Source organism: Hippocampus bargibanti, linkage group LG07, assembly GCF_051943395.1.
Source record: "Hippocampus bargibanti isolate YZ-2025 linkage group LG07, ASM5194339v1, whole genome shotgun sequence".
NCBI classification, from domain to species: Eukaryota; Metazoa; Chordata; class Actinopteri; order Syngnathiformes; family Syngnathidae; genus Hippocampus; species Hippocampus bargibanti.
The window spans coordinates 12,191,333-12,200,747 of record NC_142740.1 but is presented as its reverse complement, the minus strand read 5'-3'; the positions used below and the strand labels follow the sequence as shown (position 1 = coordinate 12,200,747).

General features: G+C 41.2%; 1 long non-coding RNA gene across 1 annotated transcript; it reads right to left on the bottom strand.

Annotated features, from left to right (window-relative positions):
* Positions 1-293: 293 nt before the first annotated feature.
* Positions 294-1,205, bottom strand: LOC148895423 (uncharacterized). The gene is made up of 3 exons (XR_016115485.1): positions 977-1,205; positions 532-741; positions 294-461 (listed from the first exon to the last, which is right to left on the bottom strand). It is a non-coding gene; the product is annotated as an uncharacterized LOC148895423 (long non-coding RNA).
* Between the last annotated feature and the right edge of the window lie 8,210 nt (positions 1,206-9,415).

The window sequence follows — 9,415 nt, the reverse complement described above, 5'->3', positions numbered from 1 at the left end:
CAAATATGATTTGCTCATCGCATTACACCCCTGACATGGCTTATCATTTCACAATATTGTACTTTTGTAAGAAGGGAATTGTGTGTGTGTGTGCGTGTGTCGGTGTGCGTGTGTATGTGCGTGTGTGTGTGTTGCACGTGTGCGTGTGTGTGCATGTGTGTGTGTGCGTGGGTGTGTGCCTGCGTGTAGCTTCCCTACTTGCAGTCGTCCATGTCCCTAATTTTCTCATTTTGTGCTTCTCTACTTGTGTATATTGTAGCCAACAGAGGGCAGCAAGGAACATGAACATTTGTTATTCGCATTGAGACACCTGAAAGAAGAGCTGAAGAGGAAATAAGAGCTCATTATATGGAGAGAAAGCATCATCAGTGTCACATCTCGTCGCCGTCCTGGGCGCGCACCGCCCCTCCTGTCACCTCCTCCGCTGCTCCTTGGAGATGGCCCCTCCCATCATCACGCACCTGGGTTCCCACAGATATTTGTCATTCCCTTGATTGTGCCTTCTGACTATATTAGCCGATCACACATTACCGTCTCCGTCGGAGTATTCAGAAAGCTACCCTCGCGACTACCCTCCGTCAGGTCTGCATTATTCTTTTGTCCTCATTCATCTTCCGTTGTGTTGTTTTGGCATTTGTGTCTCAGTAAAGACTTCTCTTGGCTCACGAGTATCTGTCTCGCCGTGTACTTTGGATCCGAACACCCCGCTTTTCCTCGTCACTTGAGTCCTGTCCCCCAAGCCTCAAGAGACATAACAATCAGAGGGTAAAAACGGTAAATGAATTGATCAATCATCTTTCAAATGAAAATAAAATACCGTTGTTTATATGGTTTTTCGTCATACAATGTAAAAAAAAGCAACCGGTTTGCGTGTTTAACAACATTTGTGTTTTTTTGTATTAAGTTCATCCTGTCTACTTGATATTTAATTTAAAATAGATTATTTTCTTACAGACAGTGTATTGTAGGTATGTACCTGACATGTTTCGGCGAAAGAGAAAATCAAATCATGGACTCGGAGAAGGCCAGAGTCATCCGCACCGAAGAAAACAAACATCAGCGCTGGATCAGGGAGGCCATTGAAATCCGGAAGCGAGAACCAAGGACCATCAACAGGGATAAGGGAGCTTACATGCTCTCTACCACATGGAGCAGTATCCTGGAGGGAAGAGCGGACAGCAGCCTGTCAGATCTGACAGGCAAGTCACGCACTCATAGCAACACCAGCTGAAAAAGGGGCGTCACAACAACATCCGTGACACTGACGAAGGCGGATGTATACGCCAAAACATGTCAGGTATTTGAACACCTACTATACACTGTCTGGAAGAAAAGAATCTGGTTTAAATTAAACATTTGTGATTGTTTTAAGCAATTTTTATACCTTTGCAGAATCATCAGCATCATTTTCCTCTGAGGTTCTGTCAAGTTAAAATGAACAAATCACTTGCACTTGTGAGTTGTCTCAATGAGAAATTTAAGGCATCATGGGTCTTTCCTTTGTGGGTCTGAGATTCAACAAACACAATATATCTCTCATCTCATTTCTCAAAGGGCACATTTATATTTGGGAAATCACTTTGGTGCCCCATTGAGTTTTTTTGGACAAACCCCCCCTTGATTTGCAATCTCATTAATCTGATTCTTCATGGGTTGACTTTCTTCAGTATGACCTCTTGATCACACAAGACAGACTCTATCATCAATGGTATTTTTTTTTTGAAGCAAGAAAGTTTATAAACATTATTTTTGGACAATTCAACCAAATTACCTATTTTAAAGTCACAATATAACTCTTCAAATTTTGTATAATCTTTTATATTCACCCAATGGAAAGTTTCTGCCTTAAATTAAGCACATTACCAGGTACTGGAATCATTGTTTACCATCAATATTTTTCAACTCACGTTTATGTTTTTGTCACAAAAGAGTCGTAAAGGCTCTCACATGCACATGCCATACTATCCAATTGGAAAGGCACAATTCTCAACAGTTCATCAGCTTTTGAATGCTGTTTTTTTCCTTTCTTTATTTGTTGTGGTGGTCGTGGAGGGGGCCGCATTTTACTTTCAAATGTGTATCACACTTGAGGAATTTGGGTAAATAATCATATAAGTGCAACGAAGGCGGAAGTAGTCGCCGAAACATGTCAGCTATTTGAACACCTACACTGTCTGTAAGTAAAGAATCTGCTTAAAATTAGATATCAAGTAGACAGGATGAACTTAGTACAACCATATCCATATGCAATTTGTGTGAGTTAATTATGTCTCCATTAACTGTTTGTTAAGCAGATTTTAGTTACACAGCCACAGGCAAAGCATTTCAGCTTCCTATTTTTCGTTTTGTCAAATGTTCTTGTGTACTGCTTATTTTCAAATGCCTCATGGTGTGTCCCATTCAATTTGGAGCAGACGTCCCAGTGCCTCAGATTGAGACCATAGCTAAAGGATGTGTTTGCCTTTTGAAGTGTCAAACCATTTGTCTATTTGTAAGCTCTGTGAAGTAATGGAAGACATTAACCCGCATTGGATATTCATGATTAAATTCTCTTATGTTTGTAATTCATGAAGGTTTGAGAGAAAAAAAATACAGAATCAGATTAGAAGTATAAAAATGGCATTATTTGCAGGATTGTTTTTTTAAGAGGGAGAGAAACAACATGTTAGTGTCAGCTTTCTCAGGGTAAAACAAATGTCTAAGATATATTCTCACAATCGGAGGAGAGCCCCCTCGCACCACAGGTTTGCTGTGTGCAAGAGGACCCTGTGAGGACCGGTATTGCTGTGGCAATGCTGGTATACAGTAGTTGTCAAGACTGCTAGATGGTGGGGAAGACCCCAAAAAAGGAAGCAGGAGGGAGGACCACGGTGTACTAGAATAATTGTATTTTAAACAAAAAGAATAATTATAGACATGACGAAAGCAAAAAAAGAAATGTAACAAACAAAAAACATGGCTGACGCAAAAAAATAAAATAGCAATGACCATAACACGGGTCGGAAAAGGATCAAGAACAAAAGCAATACATGAATAATGATGTTAACAAGTGCAAATGACCAAACATTGATTCAATACTGACTGATCAAGCCAGAAGTCCTTTTAAACTGACACCAATGACAACGACCAACAGGTGTGCAACTGCAGACATAGCCCTGCAGTGCCACCTGTTGGCCACAAATAGAACCATGACAATAGTGTTGTGTTACCATATTACAGCATGATATGTAGGATTATATTTAAAAAAGAACCAAAAAAACTCATGTTCAACTTGCGCTTCCTCCTTAACAATTCTCTCGTGTTTGTGTGTGGCCACCTCTTGGTGCCGCAATGCACAGCTGCCATCCGCTGACTCAAAACACAGCACACCTCTCTGTACACTCTCATTTTAACTTGCAAAGTCCTACATTTATGACATATGATGAGTTCAACACTGCAGTTTTTATTGTGCTGGCCCAGCTGAATCTCAGGCCCTGCAAGGCTTTTTTTCTGATGGCCTAAAAATATCTGAATCAGAGACTGATGTTAATTATATTTGTCCATGAATTCTCATTAAAAAAATCACAATTGTCTTTCAACTTTCATTGCTTTTTCCCTGGTGTGCTGTTTCCAGATGTGGGTTTTCGTATTTAAGCATTTAACCAATCACATTTCAGCTATCATTTGTTACCAGGGTCAGGAATCGACCTGGACGCCTTCACAATCAGTTCTGCGGGCCTTGTAGCATCAAACGCTTGCTTTAACCAATCAGATTTCAAGTTGGCAACCCAAAAGGGGGAACCTTCGATGAAAAGGTTTATTCAGCCATCATCTGTACTTCTTTGAAGGTGTCGGACGTTTCGCTTCTTATCCAAGATGCTTCTTCGGCTGAAGAAACCTTTTCATCGATGGACCACTCCTGTACGGCTGAGAGCTTACACAGACAAAAGGGGGAACGTTTTTGCAAACTACGATTGGCTAGTGACTAGCCAATCATAGTTTACGGAAACTGCTCTTATCACTAGTCGCTAGTGACAAGAGCATACTGGCCAGAGCTAGCACACTTTATCGGTAGCGAGCTGCATAAGCAAATATATTAATGATTTGATAGCCATTTTACCAACCCACAATGGCTGAAGGAGGAGAAGAAATGGAGTTGGTTAGAGATTTACTGTTAAAGTCATTTTCAAGACCGATTTTTCAAGAAAAGATGGACGTATTTAAGAAAGGTCGGACAGTTATTTCCTGGCTAACGGTACCCTCTCGTGGACTTGTAATAAACCACACCACACTTTTTTTTTTCAGTTGCAGCTGTGGATTGATTCAGGCGTAGCACTACTGAAGGCCTCGCAATGAATTCCACGGCTCGCCACTGCTCACTTCTGATTCGCAAACTTACTTGGTCATAGAGAGGGAGGACCTGGCTTGAGTTTGGCACTAACTAAAATCATTTCACTCCATGTAGGGACAATGCAGTGGCGGACTTTCTCTTCTATACCACCCCCAGTTTTTCATCGGACACCAACCGTGACACATTTGTACCATTCCTCCAAGCTGTGTCTGCAAATCAGACTATGGGCCTTCATTTGCTACGATGGCTGACAGCTGAAGATGTTGGACGAACTTGCATTCTTGTACCGGGTTAAGGGTGAGCTTTTGTGTTGGAATGATATTTGCATGGCATGGAGGCTTTATACTGTGGGCCAAGACAGTCCGAGGCCTAACCATGCCCCACCGCTAGAAAAAGTGACAGCAGTATCGCCATGTATAAGTGAAGTGACTGCGTTCACCTCTTTCGGCAGTTGGAATAAAGGCAAGTAGAACACAAGTCGTCATCCTCACATTCATGAACACAACAGTTTGTTTTGGATTATTCAGAAACAAACCTATTAAGAGCTGACATTTCACTGAATTGCCAGATGTATATATAGATTGACTGCAAGCAGATACCTGCTGGGTCTGTGGGTTCAGTTTGTTTTATTGTGCCAGGAGTGGGGAGGGAAAAGAAGCCCTGACACAGAACAACAGAGAAAAGTTTGGGTCATCGAAAAGACATGTGTCCGCATTATTGATCGGACATCTTTCAAACAACAGCTGCGATTTAATTTACAACAAGCAGCAAGCTCCAAATAAAAAGAAGCATGTCAGCAAAGAAAAGGTCAGACGAGCTAACTACGAAATGGCCATATGACTTCCCATGGGAGCGCCAAGCGCAGAAGAATGTGTTATCAGGTTCTAAAATTGAACTTAAATTATTCACATGAAAAGGTCTTTCTCAGTTTGGAAACATTTGATGACCCCTCTAGTCAGAGTCTTTAATACAATTCAAATGTGGGAGGAAGCTGAAATGTAAAAAAAAATCCACACAAGCAAAGAGAGAACACGCAAATGGTGCTAAGCAAGGCCTGGGTTTCCATTAGAACCAGTCTGACATTTGTGAGCCGTGCTAACGGCTAGGCGACCGCGCTGCTCCCATCAGCGACCGTGATGTTTGAACCAACTTTCGGATCAGTTGAAACATTTTGTTCTGAGTACTCACTTGATTTCATAATTAGCCTTAAAAAAGGTAGTCACAAGGCGTATTCGATTGCTCAAGGACTTTCCCCTCGCTACTACCTCTCGCCGCATTTACCCTGATTAACGTCAATGGATGCGTGTTGGAGTAAGACAATTATGTTTTCTACGACCTTGAGAGAAAAACAACATTTTTCTATGGTTACACCAACACATCAGTGAGCAGATTTCCCGGGGAAAGAATTAATTTGATTATTTTAGGCACATATTACCCCTGCAGCAAAGCAATTCTTGTGATCCAATCTTACAATAGTGAATGGTAGAAAGTGAATAGGGCTGATTGTCAGACGGCAAGCTTGTTTTCCGACAAGGTTGTTAGAAATTATGTTAATTTGTTCCAGTAAGAGAGCTGAATCATACATGATGCATTGTGAATCCACACCCCAGGAATGTCACATTTTTGTCACATGGTGAAACTGTGAAATTTATCTGTTTTGCATGAACCTCCTTAAAACAACAGACGTCAAAAAGTTAACGCAGAGAGCAGCCAAGTGGAACTGGGCTACTGTCTTTTGAAACGCGCATTTTAAGCAAACAAACTATAATTTAAAGTTGTTGGAACATTCTGGCCTCTGTCTGCCGGATCCTGAAATGTGATCAGCTGATTGTGATGCTATCAATGCAAAAGTTGTTCCAGTGTAAAAACAGTCTTTTCAAATGGATCTGTGAGCTGAGTGAGAAGAATGGAGGCTTTGAAACGATCGAGCTGAGTTTTATCAGCATATCAAATTAGCTGACTGTCAGGTGAATTACTCAAAGAAAGCTTCATCAAAGACATGCTTTGAATCCGTCTGTGTAAGCTCTCAGTCGTACAGGAGTGGTCCATCAATGAAAAGGTTTCTTCAGCTGTCATCTGTACTTATTTGAAGGACGTTTCGCTTCTTATCCAAGAAACTTCGTCAGCAAACTAAAGTCTTACTGGTAGTTTAGGCCCTACCTTTTCATCGACATGCTGGAAATAAAATGCGTGGATCCAGTCAGATTACCTGGGTATTGTTTCTTTGTGAAACACGCTTGATTACTAGATCAACAGATATAACCCCTTCCTTTCGTAGACTCAACCTCATTTGGATGATCCAAAATACATTTTCAAACTGCTATTCAGACTAAATGATATCATGTCACTTATTGACAGCTTTGCTGAATCCAAGTCGTGTCCAGCAGGATTGAGACTGGGCGACATGAGCCCGAAGGCCCAATCTTGACATTTCTTTAAGAACAGACTCGTTCAGTTTGCTTTGACTCGTGGCTCTTCGAAATGAAGAGCGTAACGAATTTACAGTTCATCAAAGGGCGGAGACTAATTTGATTTTGTACCACCCAATGAACTGACATCTGTGAATAAGAGGCACAATCTGTTTGGAATAGTCAGCATCATTGTAAACGTTACTTCTTTTTGTGTTTTGGGGTTGAGATGAAGCAGCCATCATGAGGGTCTTGTTGCTGGAAAGTATTCTAGTTTGATTGCAGAAAAAAGAGCTAAACTTCAGGCAACAATGCCCACTGAAATAAATCCATGAAAATATTTAGACCCTATTTGACAGATCCAAAGGGATGCAGTGGGAACCGTGCTTACAGGCATTCTTTGATGTGAACAGAAGTCTCAGTGAGCATTCTGAAAAAGTCACTTTCTGCAAACAATAAGACTTTGAGCAGTCGTAAATCCTTCGGCTATTGTTCCTGCATTACAAATACGCACCGTGGATGTATCTGCTGATGACTACAAAATGGAAAAAGAACAGCCCTAATAATTCTGAGACAAGTCCCACACAACAGCGGCTATTGATTATTTGTGTGTGCCGTGAGATTTGGAAAATTCAATTACAGGACTTGTCCAAAGGATTCATAAATTTGCGCCCCCTCTTCGTATGTAGAAAGCGGTTATGTTCTAAATCAATGCAGCACGTCATAATATATTTTCGTTCTCACAGAAAAATAAATAACATTTAAACAGTTCTGCTAACTACAGAAACAAATAAAATGTGTTTGAAGTTTTTAGGTACAGTTAAATACTAAATAAGAGCAGGATGGCAATTCAAGTTTATTGACATTTTGCCCAGTAAAACAAAAGATCCTTCAAAATTTGACATTTGACTGTGACGGAATGAGCGAGAAGGAGGCGGCACAGCAGTGTAAAAATTGATCATTCTGTAGATGGAGCTACAGAGGAAAAGATTTGGATGAAAGCTGTAGTGGGCTGTCTTTGGCTGACTCCTGAAGATGTCATAAAAGCCCATCACTTTTGCCTTGAGCTGCTCGCTCAAGAAGTGCTGGAACGCGGGTGTATCAATCCTCGGAGGCTCCGTGGACACACGCCACCTGTCCACTAGGGAGTTTTATGCTTTCTGATCCAACACGCCGCTGTAATTAAAGTGAGAGTTGTATATAGGGCTGTTTTGCTGCAATATACAACCAACTTCGATCGGTGCTCTGGATTGCATAGTGTGCAATCTTTTAAGGCAGGGATTTGATTTAGTTGAGTGACATTTTGTTTCCTAGCAAAGAGGTGTAATGCACCTATTGGCCACAACATTATTGTACAATATATATATATATATATATATATATATATATATATATATATATATATATATATATATATATATATATATATACAGTAAAGTCTCGTTATATCGATATTCAAGGGAGTCCGAAAAAATATCGATATAACCGGGACTATCGATATATCCGACCCTGTTTGCATGTAATTCTCTCCGTGCGTGCATAGAAATAGTATCGATATAACCGGGACTATCGATATATCCGATATCGATATAACGAGACTTTACTGTATATATATATATATGTCTACTTTTGCAGCATATCGTCCTACTTTTGAGCACAATTTCCAAAATGTGTTCGTTCTGAATTGTTTATTTTTCTTATTTAGATCCCATAAGAATCGGTGGTGCGAAGGAATGTGTAAAATCATGTACTCACTCTAATAAGGATCTGTTTATGTTACTGTGTGAATGAGTGAATTTGTGTGGTGTATTGAAAACAATTCTCATGTTGGCCTTTTACTTTCCAACATTCCAGTTTGACAGTGAGTGTAGAGTTTGGAATATGAGTGGGAGCCATAAGGGTTACGATCATGTTTTCTTCCCTCATATTCCAAGATTTTGTTTGGCGAGTAATCTCGGCTGCTGACAGCTCACGGAATTGGTCTTCAACTCCCTTGAAGCGCCAGACGTATAATGAACCCGCTAAGGTAAAACTGGAGGCGGATGTCTAATGCGCACTGTCAGTCGCGCGGGCGAGACGTCTCAGATGCCGTCATTCATTTGCCCAAGGTGCGTCTGAGATGTTTAGCGGCCAATCATCCGCCATGTATGCCGCGTCCGTCCTCTGCCAGGCAACTGACAAATTTTGATTGCGCACAAGAACCCCAATCGAGCAACTTTGCGCAAATAATGTTCTTGCCATCAGTAACTGTCATCTCATTTGTGGCTCAAGCTGTTGTAATCCTGCCCACCTCTGCAGTTTCACACTTTACAAAAGTAAAAGTGTGTATGACGGGATTGGCGAAGGGGGGTTGGTAGTTTTACGACACAGTAGTCTCTTTATTTGGCGGTGCCTGAGAAGGCCGAGGCCTCTTGCCGCACAAGTCGACCCAAGCAACAGCTGCGGTTCACAGCAACATTTCCTATTTCTGCCTAAGGTGGATCATGTAACTCTCACTTTATCACCCTTAGAGGCCACGTGAAGGACAGAGCCGGCACAACTGTAAACATAACTAATGTTTTCATTCAGGCCCCTCAGGAGTGTCGTACAGATTTCCAACACACTTGCAAAGGACCGCCAAGAGTGTCAGCCTGATATGCGTAAGTGACCCCATGTTTCTCATGAAAGCTTCCCTGAT